The following is a 19123-nucleotide window of genomic DNA, read 5'->3' on the forward strand; positions in this document are numbered from 1 at the left end:
GCCTGATCTCACGAAAAAACGTAAGTATTTTACGTTTTGCCAGTTTAGTGGCTAATTCGTACGAACTCGTACGAGTTCAGTCGTATGAAATGGTACGATTTTAAAAAGCAGGCGTGGCACCTGACCCCACCCCTAACCCCAACCGTCATTGGGGGATAAGCAAATCGTACTAAATTGTACGAATTAGATCGTACGAATTCATACGAATTAGCCACTAAATGAAAAAGTTACGAATTGCCGTGAGATTGTGTTGGTTAACCAGGTTATGGATTTTTACTGTAGCATTTTTACAGTTTTCTACCTTTGAAATCACGGCCATTTTTTACAGGTTATTTTCATTGTCTTAAAGAGAAATAACTGAACATAAACACAGGAGCCTGAGAAAAATGCTAATTTAAGAGGAACATTTCAGACGGCACTTAAAGGTCTTTACATATCCAACATTTTAAAAATAAGTCTTTACTGTATGGTAAATGCTAATTGAAGGATGAGCAAATGAGGAAAGAATTTTCAGTTTTGGGTGAATTATTCCTTTGAGAACCTGTACTCTTTCATAGGTTTGGATAAGTGATAAGCCTAAAATGCAATTTCCCTTTTTTTGTTCCTCCTGATTTTCCTGTGTGCTTCTGCAGCACAAAACTGTGGAATCTGCTCGTTCATGCAGGTAACAGTGTCCCCAGTGAGGAAGTTCATGGCAGAAACCTCCAGTGTGCGGTTTGATTTTCAAAAAGCGAAAGGATGGGGCATGTGAAATGAGATTTGGGGAAGGTAGAGATAGAAGAGAGGCAGAGGGAAAAGTGTGAGTCATTGGATCTGACCCAAATGTCAACTTTCTCCACGAGTTCTGCCACGGTGAAACCTCAGGGCTCGAAAGATGAAAGAGGCTATGATTCTGGGTCAGCGAAAGTAACATTTTCCCCTCCTCTACCATCACTTGCTGCTTTGGGAATAATGCAAAAGAACAGTTTGACTAGCGTTAAAAAGTGTTTGAGGTCTTGCATAAAACACAAAGTGAAACCTGCCTACATAAAACCCCATGGTGGCCATGCTAAACACACTTACATTTTAGTAACAAACACCGACTTTTCCTGCGTTTCCAGGTCAAACATCTAAACATTTTAGCTCTATTCCCAAACTTTTTTCATTGTCTTTCACTCCTGATATCCAGCTATGAAATTACCTTTGTTGAGATCAAGTTAAGAAAGTGGTGGTGTGAGGCAGAGTATTGACTTATTATAAGCAGACCTCTACAACTCCTGATTGATTTCTATCCTCCAGCGGGACACGATAAGCAGCAATAATGAAGAAGCCAAATTATTTAGGAGAGCTTAAAAAAAGGGCTTTTTTATTTGTGCAGGTTGAAATTTCCCAAGTGTCACAATCAATATGACCCTTCTAAAGACAAGAGAGAAGAAAAGCACTTAATGATTGATTCAGTGTTGGACCTTGACTGTATAATACTTTAAAGTCTACTTTATACATTGTTGTAAGGAACTACAAAAACAATTCAAACTATAAGAAACATCACCTAACTCTCGGAGTGTAGGTTATTGGTGAATTTTTGTTCGATAGTTAGGTTAGGTTGGGTTTAGAACAGGGATTATAACATTACGCCCCATTCACACGGAGCGTCAAGCGTCAACGCTTTCCATTCATACTTTGAATGGGTGACGTCAAGTGTTGCCGAACTGCATTGTGGATCCGTCGGCGCGGCTTCAGAGGCGTTGCTCGTGGCAGAAGTTGGGACTAGCTTAACTTTTCAAGCGTCGACGGAAGCGTCAGCCAATCAGATCGCTGTATGCAAATATGGCAGCTAGACAGTGGCCTATTGCTGACTGAATTTTATTGGCTGACGCTGCGATGACGATCATGTTAGCCTCAACTTCAGAAACGCCTTCAGTCAAGCATTGACGCTGAAACCCCGTGTGAATGGGGCGTTAGGGTTAATAGAAGATGAATAATAGGCATGGCACTGTACTCACAAATGTGGCACACGCTCAACCCAAGCTCATTCTGAAAATGTAGCCGCAAGAAAATCAAACATGGAGAGTCTTAAAAGTTCTTTTGTACGCTAAACTACTTTCAACCCAAGCTCATTTTGAAAACGTAGACCCGCGGACGTTTCTGGAGACCGCGATTTCATGGCCGGAGGTACATATGGCTGCAAGGCTATGGGGCGGTGTGACGCAGCTTCTCCGTGCTTCGCCTGCTTGGCTGACGGCACACCTCCTCCATGTAGAGGGCTTTTCCACCCCAACCAGTTTGTCCGGTTAGCTCGTCGTGTTATATCGGCAGAGCGGAGGCCCGGAGGTGAAGGAGCCGGCTGCGTTCGACGACCAGATTCGAGCGGGGAAGAGCGGTTCCAGAAATCAGGTAAGACAAAAATCAGAATCCAAAAAATAAAGCGAGCGAGTTCATAACAGGACGAGAATGCGGTGAAATCCGAAAACGCGGTCAAAATCAGACGAGAGCTAGCGACAGGAAAGCCCTCCACACGGAGGTGAGCTGTCAGCCGGCGAGCGCGAAGAGAAGCGACGTCACACCGCCCCATAGCGTTCGTTTGAAAAATTGAAATGCCGCCATACATACCTCCGGCCACGTAAATCGCGGTCTCCAGAAACGTCCGCGGGTCTACGTTTTCAAAATGAGCTTCAGTTGAAAGTAGTTCAGCGTACAAAAGAACTTTTAAGACTTTATGTTTGATTTTCTTTTTTATACACAACAATATGCCATTGAGTTGTTGTATACGCACAATATCACATGAGTAGCAGTGCGTTATGGCTGTATATCAGCACTGCTGGGGCACTAAGGCACTTGGCCTGCAGCCTTAAGCCAACACAACTCCCACCAGCCCCGATATATATATACGTATATAGACATATATGTTTGTGTGTGTGTGGTTGTGAAGTGCATCACAATCCTTCATTAAAGTTGTCCTAAAACAACACCCTGTCTTCTCCGAGAACAAAATTTGATCAACTTTTAATTGACTTTAAATGAACTCGACTCCATACTGTATGCATTCATGCACATTTGATTACTGTGATTTTTATACAGGTACTTAAAAATACTTCAAGTTCCCAAGATGTTCTTTGTGTATTTTTGTACGTGCAAGGTTGCTTTTGCCAATGCTTTTGAAATCAACTTGACTGCACTGTTGAGAGGCATCTTGCGAAACAATTGCACCTGATTCTGCAAAGCTTTTTTTTAATAATTTAATAAGCACTTTCTTTGAATTTTTAAAAATAAATGGTCATAAATGGTCTAATCATTAATTGCTGGCACCTTCATACTTAAGTACATTGTATTTTTTTGTTGTTGTTGTTGTTTTTTTTGGGGGGGGCTGGGGTAGATGGGGCTTGGAACGTGTTAAAGAAAAGCACTTTAATTAGCAATGCAGTCCAAAAATGAAAAGGTATAATATATGCCTATTGACTGCCTCTTGGAGACTGGATTCAAAGGAAAGGAGTACTTCAGCAAACAGTTATTCAAACATAACTGAGTAAAGAAAGTACCAAACGATCCTCTTCTCCCATATAAGTTTTCTAAAGGAAAAAAGGGAGCTTATTAAAGGACATCTAAAGTTTCCAATTGTGACTTATCATCGGGGAGTTAGAATGTGAGGCTTGTTTTGTTCTTGAGCAAAATACATGATCAAGTCCACACTCCTTGGCCCTTGTAAATCAATATTTAATTCTGCAGCCGTCGTGCTGCTCAGGGATCTAAAGGTACAGCCGTATGCCCGGGACTCAACGTGATGTATGTGATGTTTTGACTTGCACATTAAATTTCCGCCTCCCTCCCCTTAGTTCTTGTTTAGTGTCTCCCTTTTAGAGGAAGATCAATTACAGCTTTTTTTTTTTTTCAGGTCAATCAAGTCTGCACGCACTTTTCTGCTCCTGTTCTATTTTTCAGCTGATTCATGCAGCCACCAGGGGAGCTAAAGCCAATGCAGTTGTTTACTTTGGATGTCCATAAGGGTATACAGTCAGAATGACGTGAATTTAATCACACTTCTTGTAAGCAGCCTGATTTTTATAACCACATGCGTTTTTGAAGTCGGCTTGCATATGTCGCTTGAATTTTTAAACAGATTAGTTTGTCCCCAAAGGTACAAACCCTGCAACCCATTGTTTCACAGTCAAAACAGAAACAATTAAAGCAGATGCAGGTTTGGCGATCACACGAGTGAGTAAAATACATACAGTATGTAACAATATTTCAAAATAATACTAACACACATTTTAAGTCTGATAATTTTGGGTGTACTGGAGAAGTTGATTAAAGATGGGCTAAAGCGTTAACGTTAGGAATATGTTTTATTTTATTTTATCTCTAAAAAGATATATTGTGTGGATATACTAAACACATGCAAACATTAAAGCTGAAAATGCATGGTCTGATATTTGCAGATGACCTTTATGCATATGATACACACATACAAAGTATGAGAGAACGGCTTTTAAAGGTGCCATAGAATGAAAACATGGTTATGCCTAGTTCAGTACATGGAAACGACATAAGTTACTTTAACAAAATAATAGATTACAAATTATTGACTACTACTCCACAATTGTAATCTGATTACATTACTAGTTACTTAATGTAAAAAAGTAATCAGATTACTAGTTACTTTACTTTGAAGTTACATTTAAAACATATAAAATGTACCTATAAAAATATTAAATAAACTGCAGCTCCTTCAGTCATTTAATATTCACTGAAAAACATTACAATGGGTTGATCACAGCAGCTTGAAATATTAAAAAGACTCAAAGAGTTCGTCCAAACTTTAAAATTTTCTCATCAATCCCTTGTTTCACAATTATAAACATGTTAATCTTTTTTTTTTCAACACAAAAGAAGAAGCATTGACATCCATAGTACGCATGTGCTGAAAATAATGAACTTGCGCGAGTAGAAGACGTGATATAACACGCCCTCTAAGCAGATTCAAATTTTCCTCACATAAAGTAGATACCATCACTCCTGATCCTGCACAAAAATCCAATTTAGCCCGTTTCCACTGAGTGGTACGGTATGGTAGGGTTCGGTACGCTTTTGTAGCCGTTTCCACTGTCAAAAGGTACCAAAAAGTGACCATACCACTTTTTGGGTACCCTTTGCAAAGGGTACCTACTGTAGCACAACAAAAGGGTACCAAAAGCTAGACATGCAGCTGGACGCTATTGGTGTACAACGATACGTCACTAGCGCACAAGCAGGTGAATAAAAACAAATTCAATCCAATTCAATTCACCCTTTTACATTGTAGATTGTGTCAAAACAGCTTCACATAGAAGATCATAGTAAATTGGAACAGTGTAGTTCAGTATTTAGTGTTTACGTTTAGTTCAGCTCACTTCAGTGTGGTTTAATAATCACTACAGAGGGCCTAAACACTGAAGAGCAAATCCATCGATGTGTAGCTTTACCGATCCCAAACCATGCAAGCTAGTAACGACAGCGGAGAGGGGAAAAAAAAACTTCATCAATTGGCGAAAGTGAAGAAAAAAAAGTGTTTCTCTCGACTTTTGCCTGTTTATTATAATTGTATTATGTGTATGTGCGATTAGGTAAATCATGTTTATTAAATACTACAATATTCCATCCATAAAAAAGGAGTAAGGAAATAATGTCTGTTTTGATTTGCTTTCATTATTCCCTTTTAAGCATATGATCTACAGATTTGACCTTTGCCCTCTCTGCACTCCTGTGACCTCTTTTTTCTAGGCCTTCACTTTGTTCTCTGCTTGATCTTTCACAAACGCTCATGATCCTCGGTGAACACAAACAGTGATAATAGGGAGGGGAAATAACAACTTTTCTATAATTAAACATCAAGGCTGTGGAAAAGTGGCATGTTAATCCGTGTGACCCGGCTGTTCTGCTGCTCCGAAACCATTTACACTTTCATTAAAGAGATTAGTCAGGCAGAACCGATTTATTTATAGTGCAAACAAACACAGGGGGTAAAACGTGTGGCCGCTATGGTCGTCTCTTCCTGACCTGCTATTAATTAGAGACCTGAAAGAGGACAAAAACAACCTACTCTATATAAGGAAAAGTTATGAAAACATATTAAAAATGGTCATATCTAATTTAAAATAACATCTTCAGACCTGATTTATGTTAAGTTTCAGAAAAAAAATGAGAAAGAATATGTTCCCAAGTTCTTGAGGCTTCCATAAATGATACCAACTACAAATAATAAACATGTTCACTAATCTTTCATTTATTTTAGTTTGCTGTAACATTGTATGGAAGCCCGTTTACACCTCTAAATAATAATAGAAAATTGTTATTGCATCTTCTTATCTCAGACTTCAGAGATATTAAGTGCAAATCTGACTTAAAAAGTTAGAATGCAAATATATAAAGTCACAATTCCTAATGTTTAAGACATATATCTGAGATTCTGAGATAAAGGTGCAATTCCGAGGTATAAAGTCAGAAATCTAAGATATAAAGGTGCAATACTGAGTTATAAAGTCAGAATCTGACATTTAAAGTCGCAATTCCAAGTTTGAATGTCAGAAATCTGAGATATAAAGGTCCAATTATGAATTATAAAGTCAGATATCTGAGACATTGTCACAGTTCTGAGCTATAAAGTCAAAATTCTGAGATATAAAGTCAAAATTCTGAGATATAAAGTCACAACGCCGTTATAAAGTCAGAATTATGAGATCTAAAGTCACAAAATGGAGTTTTAAAGACAGAAATTTGAGATTTGAGAATTTGAGAATTTCAAGTTATAATGTCAAAAATCTGAGATATAAAATCACAATGCCGAGTTATAAAGTCAACACTGAGATATAAAGTCTCAATTCCGAGTTATATCGTCAGAAATCGGATATATAAAGTAGCAGTTCTCAGTTAGAATATAAGTCAGAAATCAGAGATATAGTAGCAATTCTGAGTTAAAAAGTCAGAATCTGAGATACAAAGTCGCAATTCTGAGTTATAAAGTCAGAAATCTGAGTTATAAAGTCGCAATTCCAGCCTGATATCACAAGGAAATGTAAATATTTTCTTATTTTGTCAATTTAGTGGCAAATTTGTTCAGTCATACAAAAATGTAAGATTTTTAAAAGGTGGCGTGGCACTAAACCCCACTCTAAAGTCAATGTTGCCAATTCTGATTTATAAAGTCAGAAATCTGACATATAAAGACAAAATTTTTCTCAGAATTTTAACTTTAAAACTCAAAATTGGGAGATTGTATCATAATTCTAAGATAAAACATCACAATAATATATATATATATATTTGTTTAATCAGTGGCAGAAATTGGCTTCCATAGACATCAGCTCAAAACAGCTGCACTTCAAAAACAATATAACAACACAAAATCAGAACAAAATAATGTTGACCTTGAAGTTAAACTCACAATTGGGAGAAACTGTCAGAACTGTGCAATGTTAACTTACTATTGCAGGTTTATAACTGTAAGATATAAATTTCCATTTCTGAGATGAAAATTCTAAATTATGATGTACAAACTTTTTGGAAACAGAAGAAAACTACATCAAAACAAAAGTGAATGACCGTGAAACTTTCTTGAACATCAAAAAAATAAAATAAATAAATAAATAAATAATAAATACAAAAATTCATGCTGTCAACAGTGCACGAATCTTGGGAGAGTCTGGGCCACGAACTGTATGATTCATTTATAGTGTCCTTCAAGCTGCAGGAAAGGAGGGATGCATTTTGAGGCTGTGTTTGAAGGAGCTTTTTGAAAAAGAAAAGGCCTTTGAAATGGTGACACAATCAGGGATCGAATGCAATTTTTGAGGGTTGCAGCCTCTGAGTTTGGACATAGCTACAGGTATGCACATTTAAAATGCAAAGAGTAATATAAGAGGCAAGTGGAATTACAGTATATAAAGATAAGAGCTCTTTGCACAATTGAAACAACCCCCAAATTTCAGTCTCTGTCCACATTAAAAAAAAAAAAAGAATACTTTTAAAATAAATGAATAAAATATTGTTTTAAAGAACATCTATTACATTTAAATTAAGCTAAATTATTGCAATTATAATGCATATTTGTCAGTTGGACTGAATCGTTTCTATTGATGGAATGAGAAATGTATCCAAAATCCTGTTCTCTCATTATTTGTATTTGTTACCTCTTGATTTTCTCACTGTTCAATACCCTTGCAATACCCTTGTGTTTTCAGACCTCTGCCAGTTTGTTGTCATTCTTGCCTTTGTACAGTCAAAGGAACTGTTGTTAATAATGCATGATTTTGAAGACTGTACAGTGATATTCCTGCTGGAAGATGCTGTTGAGGGTATTCGTAGTCTTCAAATACTAATTTGTCAGTACTTGTGACGCGCCAACATGCCTGGAGCAATTAAATGCACCATCTCAATAATTTGTACAGTTATGATTATTCTGGATGTATTCAGTACAGGCTCAAGTAAAATTTGTATTTCATTCTATAAAGGTATCATAACAGAATTTCAGTTTTTCAGGAAATGACTACCATTCAGAATAACAAATGTTGTCATTTGTTTTGTTTGTAAATCAGGGTTAGTACACCATCATCATTAATACTGATTCTTCTGAATTTAAAACATTTATATTTTGTTGGATATTTAGGCACTGCTGGGAGGCGTGCACTGGCTTGAGTCCACAAGCTGAGTGCCTTATTGTGACAATATGCAGCCATATCTCACCGCTACTCATGTGATATTGCGTTTATACAACAGTTTGATGGCATAATCATGTATATAAAGAAAATCAAACACGAAGCGTCTCAAAAACCCTTTTGTAAGAGGAACTACTTTCTTCCACCGTTCATTCACATCTGCAGCTGACCAACAGAACAGCAGAAACCGTTGCTACTTCAAAAACGTCACTTTAGAGCTAGTTTTTGAATGAATGATTCAAATATATATATATATATATATATATATATATATATATATATATATATATATATATATATATATATATATAAAGGTTGGCTATATTCGCAAACTACTGCCACACAACTGCATTTGAACCCCTTTTAAAAATGTTTTTGCATAATAGGTTTAAGAGAATTTTGTAGTAGAGATATATATTGAAATAGTAGGACAAACATAAAAAAGGGAATGGAACAGAATCAACACTATTGATTTGTTTTATTTTATCTTATTTTTTTTCTAAGCAATAAATGTTCTTAGCTATTTCTTATGTACACGCGTGTGGCATTTGTGGGCAATTTCTTCTGAAAAAGATATGGATTAGATCTAAGCATGAATGATCGTGAGAATTAGCAACAGAAAGTGGATACTTCATTATCAACAGCAACACATGCGTCCCTCAGGTGAGCTTGTGGGAAACTGTGGCCATCTGCCTCAGGTGCAGAAGTAGTCTGAAGTGAATAATTGTGAAATGAATTGGGAACGCAAGAGCGTGTAAATTGGTTTTAGGCTGTCGGCTTCCTCTCTCACTCACTGCAGGTCCGGGGTGACTTGTCTCTTGGACCTCGTCCACTATCTCATTTCTTACTTGTCAGGTGTTGAGCTTGAAGCTGAATGGTGTTTGTGTGTGCATGTGATGAAATATTCTGTGCAAGACTGAGCGTGTGCTTAGTTTATTCAAGCCTGACTGGATTACATGGTCAAAAGGGTCCATAAATAATGAGAATCGATTTGTTTCGAATCTTAGGGGCTCTGGCTTACAAGAGAAACTCCCTCATTGGACTGTTCCCTCAGCCAATCGGCACTCAAAGTTTTCTGTTCTAGCAAGATAATTAAATAAGTTTTAGTCATTGGGGAAATGTTTGGATGTAAAGAGCGGAAAGGGGGATTTCATACAATTCCACGGTGTATTATTTTCTTAAGGCATATGATAAACATATTGAGTAGAGAGAATTATAAGACAGTAAGAAACGTATATGTACATTGTTAAAAAAACAATTCTTGCTGACTTTTTTTAACATTTCTATTCAAATCATTAAATTTTTCGAGTCATGTCAACTTAGTACCTTGGCTCTAGGGGTCAAACAACAAACAACAAGGTCAAAAATCTTGGTGTGATTCTGGAGTCAGATCTGAGTTTCAGTAATCATGTCGAAGCAGTAAGTAAATCAGCATACTATCATCTCAAAAACATTGCGAGAATTAGATGCTTTGTGCCCAGTGAGGACTTGTCCATGCTTTTATCAGCAGCAGGGTGGATTACTGTAATGGACTTCTCTTTGGCCTTCCCATAATAACAGTTGGACAGTTGCAGCTCATCCAGAGCGCTGCTGCCAGAAATCTGACCAGAACCAGAAAACCCAAACATATCACAACTGTCCTCAGGTCTTTACACTGGCTCCCAGTTACACTCAGAATAGATTTTCAAGTATTACAAATTGTCTATAAATCACTAAATGGCATTGGACCTCAATGCATTGCAGATATGCTCACTGAATACAAATCCAATAGCTCCATCAGCTCTTTAGGAAAAAAAAAATCTAGAAATACCAAGGATTCAGTCAAAGAAGGGTGAATCTGCCTTCAGCTTCTACACCCCCCGTTGCTGGAATCAGCTTCAAGAAATGATCCAACATTAGGCAAGTTCAAATCAGACTTAAAACACATCTGTTTCACTGTGCCTTTACTGAATTAGCACTGTGCACCGTACATTCCACAGATCGCACTGTTATGTGTGTTTTTTTTTTTCGTTTTCATTCTTTTAAAAGCTGTTAACGCATTGTAATCTGTTTTAATAATTTTGGTTTCTTTGGTGTTTTTATTTTCTTATATTTGTTTCTTTTATTCATGTTCATGTGAAGTACTTTGAATCACCATTGTGTATGAAATGTGCTATATAAATACACTTGCAAACTTGCAAAACTGACTCAAAATATTATGTTAAGCTTTGTAGAACTTTAAAAAATTGGTTGAAACCTGATTAAGTTAATACAAATAAGCTAAAGCAACATAAAATATTTGCTGTCTTGACATTTTGTCAATGGACTTTTACAGTGTATCTTGCACAAAAAAGGCAACTTGTAAATACTGTATGTGCCAAAATTTTTGTGAAAAAACAAGCAAACAAACAAACAAAGATTAAAAAAAAAAAAGTTTCTTACAGGGCAGTATGACGTCAACAGCTTTTGTTACTTTTTACACACCAACAAAAAAAGGACAAATAAATAAATTACCACAAAAAAACAAAAAAAAACTTAACAGTTTCTATGATTTAAAATCAAATATGTTTGACTTACCCATCGATATTGCTTGGTTGCACACTTTGTAGGATGTTGTACTTGTAGAGTGCTCCGGTTTGAGTCTGGTGGTGCGTGGTTCTACAAAAGAGATAAAAATAAGTAAAACTTAGTTGCTGTGGTACACTTTTCTCTTGAAAACACTATTGGTAGGGTTAGAGGAGGGTTTATGTTAGTGTTTCGCTGGTCTAGGTGATCTGTGTTACAAACTTTATCTTGTGAAGTTTCACAAACTAATTTCGAGAGGAGCACGTGATATGATTGATCGCAGCTGTAATCAATAGTAAGCCAATCGGATTATTAACTCTCTATAAATATCCCCCATCTTCGTTTTTTGAAGAATCCCCCATCCTCCTTTCCTTCTTTACCAAGGGGGAGCTCCCGAGAACTTCCTGATTTCGTACCCCCTCACATACTCTATGACCAGACGGGAGCCCTGGGCTCAATTATCTCCGAGCTCAGGGTTCTCTTCTGGGACAGCATTCCAAACCTGCCATTATTATCAAGCAATCTCTAAGTGTAAACTCTTGAAATTGTGAATTTGTAAAAGAAGGACCCTACAGTAGGTAACATATTACAACTATGGGTAAATGTAGAAAGCACCCTCTAGTGGATTTGTCATCTGAAACATGCAAAGTAACTACCCGGAACAGCATATTTTGTTTGCCTATGCTTGGCAAATTTTAATCGCGATTAATCACATACGTTTTTTTTACATCATATATGTGTGCATATGTGATACACAGACAAACATAAAAACAACATTATACAAAACAACATAGATATAAAAAAAAAATGTATAATGTATTATATATATATATATATATATATATATATATATATATATATATATATACACACACACACACACATACAAATTTTCTCAAATATATGCATGCATGTGAGCATTTATATACAGTATACATAATAAATATCGCAGTACACACATTTTAAGTCAAGACTTTTATTTTGATGGCAGTTAGTTGCTATTTATTTTGCCCAAACTAATTATTTCATTTAATTTCACTTCATTTTAAGAGTATGACCCGTACTTGTTAAGAATCTCTACATATCTTGTTCTGATGAAGGTCTGAGACTTCTGTGCGTGTCTTGTGCAGCCGCTGCCGAGCAGCCATGCTGGTGTTGCTGCCGTTTATTTAATTCATTGTTGATCTATGCTTTCTTTGCGGTTTATTTATGTTTTGTGTATGCTTGTTTGTTTAAGTAATTTCGATTGAGAAATATTGTTTAATAATTATCTATATTTTTGTTGCCACCTTATTTTGATAGGACACTTATTTTCTGGTCTCTAAATAAATAGATAATTGTACTTCTGAGTTCCGTGTCATTTTATGTTGCTAACCATTTCCCTAGACGAGCCTTAAAAACTAGACTTCGTAACACCAATCAATCAATCAACTACTTTTTTTTAATTTAAAATAGAATAAATGAATAAATAACTTAATTAATTAATCACAATAAGGGATTTTAAATGCATTTCACCACATTTCAAGTTTTAATAACAGGGTTGCAAAAAACACAATTAACATTACAGTAAAGGCAAATCTTCCTGATGTTAACAATATTTTTTTTCTAAAGTTTAAGCAATCTCTTCCATGACCATTTAAAAAAGATGAAAAAAGAGAAATAATGAAATAATTCCAGGGCCTATTTCACCTTATTTGTGGAAAATGCACACTTTATTTTGTTGGCAATAATGAGATCAATGGATGAAACTCGTAAGGTCATTGCATGATGGAGTAAAGTGCTCTCAGCGAGTGACTCACAGCAGTAAACCACCCACACAACCTGTTCCTTTTGTCTTGATGATATTTGCTTTATGTATTTATTTTTCCATGATCGTTTTCAGTAGGCCTGAGGTTGCCAGGTTCAATCAATGAGGATTGCGAAAAGAGTTAGACAAGAACACACAGACACACAACAAAGACAAGACCCCGTCTGTCTTTCCTGACCTTGTTGTTAATCAACAGCAATACCAGCAGTTCAGAAGATATGAGTGCATCAGCTATTGTTAGAAAGCGTCACAAATCAGAATCAGAAGAAAAAGGTCTTGTGCAAAGTCATATTCAAAGTATTCTACAGTATTCTATAAGAAAAGAGTGTGGTTATTATAGGAACATATGGCTGGCGGCTTTATTCAAAAGTCTGAAATGTGTTTTACCACTAAAGCTGTAAAGATGTTGAAGAAAATACTTGGTATTATGAAGGGGAATGGAATGTTTGGAAATTTACTAAGAAAGATCTCCTGATAAAAGGAGGAAAGAACATTTCAATGTTGTGTAGAACAACTCTAGACAAGCATGGTCTCCATGTGTGGTATTTAACAGCCTGATCTCACGAGGAAACGTATTTTACGTTTTGTGAGGTTAGTTGCTAAATCGTACGAGTTCAGTCCTATGTAAATGTATTTTAAAAAGGAGGCGTGGCACACAACCCCACCCCTAACCCCAACCGTCATTAGGTGATGAGCAAACCAAACTAAATTGTACGAATTAGATCGTACAAATTCATACAAATTAGCTACTAAATCATGAATTGTCATGAGATTGCGTTGGTTTAACCGCAAAGAACAATAAAACCAGAGTAAAAATGCTACAAATGAACGCTTAAGTACTGTTGGGGATGTTTTCATCCACTCTGGGGTGATTTTGAGTCTTAATTTGGCCACAACTTTTTCTGTGTTTCAGCTAGCAGAATGATTTTTGGTGACTTCTTATTTCGACACACATTTTGAGAAAACACAGACACTACATTGCTGAACGCACTATTATTTGGAAATATGGTTTGTTTTTATAAACTTATTTCTTTGTACACTAGTATACATTTTGAAAACACCCTGTTCATTATTAGTCAAAGTACTTGTGTAGTTGTAGTGTAAGTCAGCAATGTCTACTCAAACATTTTGGAGAATTCCTGTTTACAGAGATACAAAGAAATGGTTTATTTCCTTAATGTGTTTACTTAATAAACCTTAAACATTTGAAATTTACAATTGCAAAATTTCAGAACAATAAACTTAATTTTTTTTATAATGTATTAACATTTTTTTTTTCCATGACATGAATAAAGAAGTTTTTTTTTTTTTTTTCAGAGCTTAACGTTGCTGGAAATTTTAAATAGATTTGTTTAACAAATTGTATGTAGCATTTTGTTATCAGTGGAGCATGTAATAAAATGATATTTGGCAGCAATGCATTGTGCGTGTATTTCATTATAAATGATTTATATTACATTTTATGAATGAGTGAAGTTAATGAAGTTTCATTAATAAACATGTGTAAATGTTGGTTTATTTGCTTAAATTATAAAAGCACATTCCACTAATAATAATAAAATCCTCAACTAACACTCAAGTATAGTTTTTGCTAAAAAAAAAATCAAGCTTACTATCACTACTTAAAAAAAAGGGTCCCACTTTATATTGTGTTCATAACTAATATGTACTTAAACAGTTATTAATAGTTTTGTTACAATGTACTTACTGTGTAAATACATGTATTTATTGTGTACTTATGCTTGATTAAATACCTGTATGTAATTACATCTGTAATTAACTTCTGTAATTACATTTGTAAATACACTGCAGACCATTCCCTACACCTTAAGCCACCCTTAAACCTACCCATGCCACCAAACCTGTCCATAACCCAACCCCTATCCCAACTCAAGAGCACCACAAGTGTTCTCAAATACTTTATAAACACAGTAAGTACATTGTATTCTTTTTTTTTTAATGTAAGTACATAGTAGTTAAGGACACTTATTATAAAGTGGGACCAAAAAGAATATGTGCAATGGTGTTACCACTATTTTTTAAGTAAATAGCACATAATATTTTTTTACAGTGCACTCTGGGGTGATTTTAATTCTTAATTTGGCAACAACTTTTTCTGTGTTTCATCTAGAAGAATGATTTTTGGTGACACCTCTTATTTTGACACACATTTTGAAAAAAGGCTTTGAATTTGTAAAGAACTCAGCGATACTTTCTGTTCAAATTTACTTACAGGTGGTTCTTTAAGAGGTTTTTACAAACGTATCATATCACCCTGAAATACTCTTTTATACTGAAATATATATTTTTATTTATTTTATTTTATTTAATTTTTAATTTTTTGCTTTATTCTTTAATTTTAATTATTTATCTGCATTTTATTTATTTTTTATCTAAAACTTTACAAGCACCCCACTACTGAATTCCTGGAGTTCAGCAATCTCAACTACACCGACTGTCAAAACTCTCTCAACATAGAAATAATTTATTTCTATATAACTTTCAAACTGGAACTACTGAGATATAAGACATTCTGACAGATTCCAGGCTGTTAATGCTCCCCTCACCCTTCCCAACACAACGCCTTTTCCCAGGATGTACAGAAGCAATGTATTTATTATGTACAAGAGTCATGTATTTTGGACGAACGCACAATATCACAGGAATCAAAAGTAGCTACCCTTACAGGTTCTTACACAAAGATGATGTATTGTAACACTGTTCCAGTAAATTGGCTAGTCTAACTATCCTGCCGGAAGCTTAAACTAGCTGCTGCTGCTACTGATGCAGAGTCAGGGTGTCACACAAGGATATTTCACACCATTAAAAGTGCACAACTGTGGATTCAAAAGTAAAAAGTGGAGGCACATTATGACAAGTTTACTATGTACTGTAGCATACAGAGCAGAAGGTTTCAGTTGATCAGGTATTGCGCATTGACAAACTAAACCTTTTGTGCTACCGTTTTGATAAGTTACTACAAGAACTACATGCATTACTATATTATATATAGGCCCAATGTTTTTAAGTTGGTCAGACTTCATTTTGATGGTCCGTTTGTTGAATTTAAGTTAGATTGCAACTAATTCTCATTAGATTTTAAGTAGACTGTTAGGTTGGGGTTAAAAACAATGAAATACCCCCGAAGAAAAATCTCAAGTGGACATTACATTCTGACCTTTGCAAAACTAATGGTCCAAGACTTAATATGTTCTGTTAGACAAAAAAAAGAGAACAATGAAGGTCCCTTAATTAGTAGTCTCGGCTACAGGTGCCACTGCTAATTCCAAGAATGCCAGGAGAGAGATTGAGTGTGTTGATGTACGCTGATCTGTTTGCCTTTACTGCCAGATGAGAGGATGGATTGCACACTTGGAGTTGTTATGTGGTTAATGGACAGCTATCAATCACTCGCCGCTGCCTCGTCTTACGCTGAGTGGCAGCTGGAATGTGTTTCCGCTCGCTGGACCTTGAAGTGCACAGGAGTTATATACTTCACCTTCAAAAACGACTGGATGTGACCACAATCCAAATGCTCACTCGAATGATTGTCTCGCTAAAGCAAGGTGTAGAGTATGGGGAGTTTTCTGTCCTTTATGATTGTTGCTTGTCAGATTGTGTGATATGACCTAGGGAGATCATATCCCGGCACAAAGATATAAAAACATAAAGAACAATAGAAATCTAGTGGTTTTATTAGAGGCACTGCAAAGTGTAAAATATTAAAAGGGGACCTATTATGCTTAAATCACTTTTATAAGGGGTTTTAACAGTTGTGCGGCAATAGTGCAGAGATGTATAGTAACGAAGTAGAACTACTTCACTACTGTACTTAAGTACTTAAAGGCTTTGTACTCTATTGGAGTATTGTTTCTCTCCTGCTTCCACTTTGACTTCAGTACATATTTTCCATGAGTTTAATACTTTTACTCCGATGGATTCTTATGTGCTGCATAGTTACTTGTTACTAGGGATGTCAAAATTATTGGTTCAGTAATAGATCATAACTGGTTATTACGTACTGACGTCACGTCATTTATAATCGCCTCATGGCTGTTAAAGCGATACTTGTGGATCCAGACATGAGCGTGCCTGTGGTGCAAGTTTTCTCCACTGTGTATATTACGGATTACCTGTGATAACCGCGTATTATGCACATATAGACTGTAATCACGACTGTTCTTCCCGCCATCGGTGAACAGCGCTTTCATTTCTAATTCCGATCGCAGCCCTTTCTGTTGAGCAGGTGAGGACAATAACCAGTCATAGGGGTGTAAGACATCGCCTGTCAGCACACAAAAAGCAAGCAGGATAACATTTACATTAGTTCTAGTTGTAGTTATAGTTCTAATGGTAGGGCGTTCCAGAAGCGAGGACCTGCTATAGCAAAAGGACGTTTGCCCCTACTTTTAAGGTTAAATAATAATAAATCATATGGAAAACTGCTAATTTACAGATATTTTTACAATGTACAACATTTATATATTCATTCATTCAGTGCGTTTATTTATTTATGTATTCATTCAATTAAAGAAACATGCTTCTACAAAAAAAAATGCCATAATTATTGACATAATTATAATACAATTCTACAGCTGAAGTCAGAATTAAGAAATTCAGAATTTTTCTTTTTTTAAATATTTCCCAAATTATGTTTAACAAAGCAAGGAAATGTTCACAGTATGTCTGATTTTTTTTTCTTCTGGAGAAAGTCTTATTTGTTTTATTTTAGCTAACAAAAAGTAGTTATTATTTTTTTAAACACCATTTTAAGGTGTTAAAATAAGCTATATATTTTTTTCAAAAGTCTCCAGAACAAACCATCACAATTCAATAACTTGCCTAATTACCCTAACCTGCCTAGTTAACCTAATTAACATAGTTAAGCCTTTACATGTCACTTTAAGCTGTATAGAAGAGTCTTGAAAAATATGTAGTCAAATATTATTTACTGTCATCAAGGCAAAGATAAAATAAATCAGTTATTAGAAATGAGTTATTAAAACTATTATGTTTAGAAATGTGTTGAAAAAAAAAATCTCTTTGTTAAACAGAAATTGGGGAACAAATAAACAGGGGGGTTAATAATTCCGACTTCAACTGTATGCCAAATATGTGAAAAAGTAATGTCTTTTTCCCAGAAAAAAATTATCAGTGATCTAGGCAAATCTGACTTCACTTATTTCGTCAATCTGACTTTCAAAAAATAATATTTGTAAAGACTGCATAACAGTTTTGAAATTGGAGATGAAAAAGTCAAAACTGTAAAATAATAACTCAACATTTTTTGGGGGGTGGCTGTTTGGCAGTTGAATTGCACTGATCATAGTGTGTTTTGTCTTCTAAATTACCGGCTGTCAAGAACATGAGACCATTAAAACTCAATTTTGTGCATTAAACAATTGTAATGCAGTTGATCTCCAACATGAACCTGGAGGAAAGCCAGAAAACAGAGAGATGTTTGTGAAATCTCAGGGCTAACAGGCCATGGCAGTGTGCTGGACTGCCGACCTTTGTTATGTTAATACATGTTGTGAAGCAAAAAGTCATACAAAATACATGAGATATATTGATTTCTTTCAAGCCTCTTTTTTTAGTATCCGTCTGAAAACTTCAAGAAGACCAAACTGCAAAGAGTCAAGTGTAGAAGAGATGACAGCTTGAAATTCAGACCTCTTTTTTTTCAGAATTCTGAGTTTAAGCTCTATTCTGAATTACAGGTCATAACTGACCAGTACACCATTTTAACAGCAGAAAAATAAAATAAATAAATAAATAAATAAATAAATAAATAAATAAATAAATAAATAAATAAATAAATAAATAAATAAATAAATAAATAGTATTTTCTTTTTTTTTATCTTGAAATTTGGGGACTTTTTCTAATATGACCCTAAGATATATACATATATTCATATTTTCATGGAGGCTGTACACATTTAGGGTCCTTCACCAACCGGATTTCACTAAGTAAAACATCTAGGTTAATCCTGGAAAAACATTTCAATCAGCCAATCAGAATTAAGTGATATGTTTACCATTTATGTTAAGTTTAGGCTTACGGTTTTATGCACTTCTACATGATTGTTATCCAACTATTATTCCCCTC

General features: G+C 35.4%; 1 long non-coding RNA gene across 3 annotated transcripts in view; it reads right to left on the minus strand.

Annotated features, from left to right (window-relative positions):
* Window positions 1-19123, minus strand: part of LOC137489281 (uncharacterized) — a 380491-nt gene that overhangs the window by 245374 nt on the left and 115994 nt on the right. For all 3 annotated transcript variants that reach the window (XR_012399683.1, XR_012399682.1, XR_011008686.2), the window contains one exon: window positions 11220-11300. This is a non-coding gene — a long non-coding RNA (uncharacterized lncRNA). The remainder of the gene's footprint in view (window positions 1-11219; window positions 11301-19123) is intronic.

Source organism: Danio rerio, chromosome 24 (genome assembly GCF_049306965.1).
Source record: "Danio rerio strain Tuebingen ecotype United States chromosome 24, GRCz12tu, whole genome shotgun sequence".
Lineage (NCBI taxonomy): Eukaryota > Metazoa > Chordata > Actinopteri > Cypriniformes > Danionidae > Danio > Danio rerio.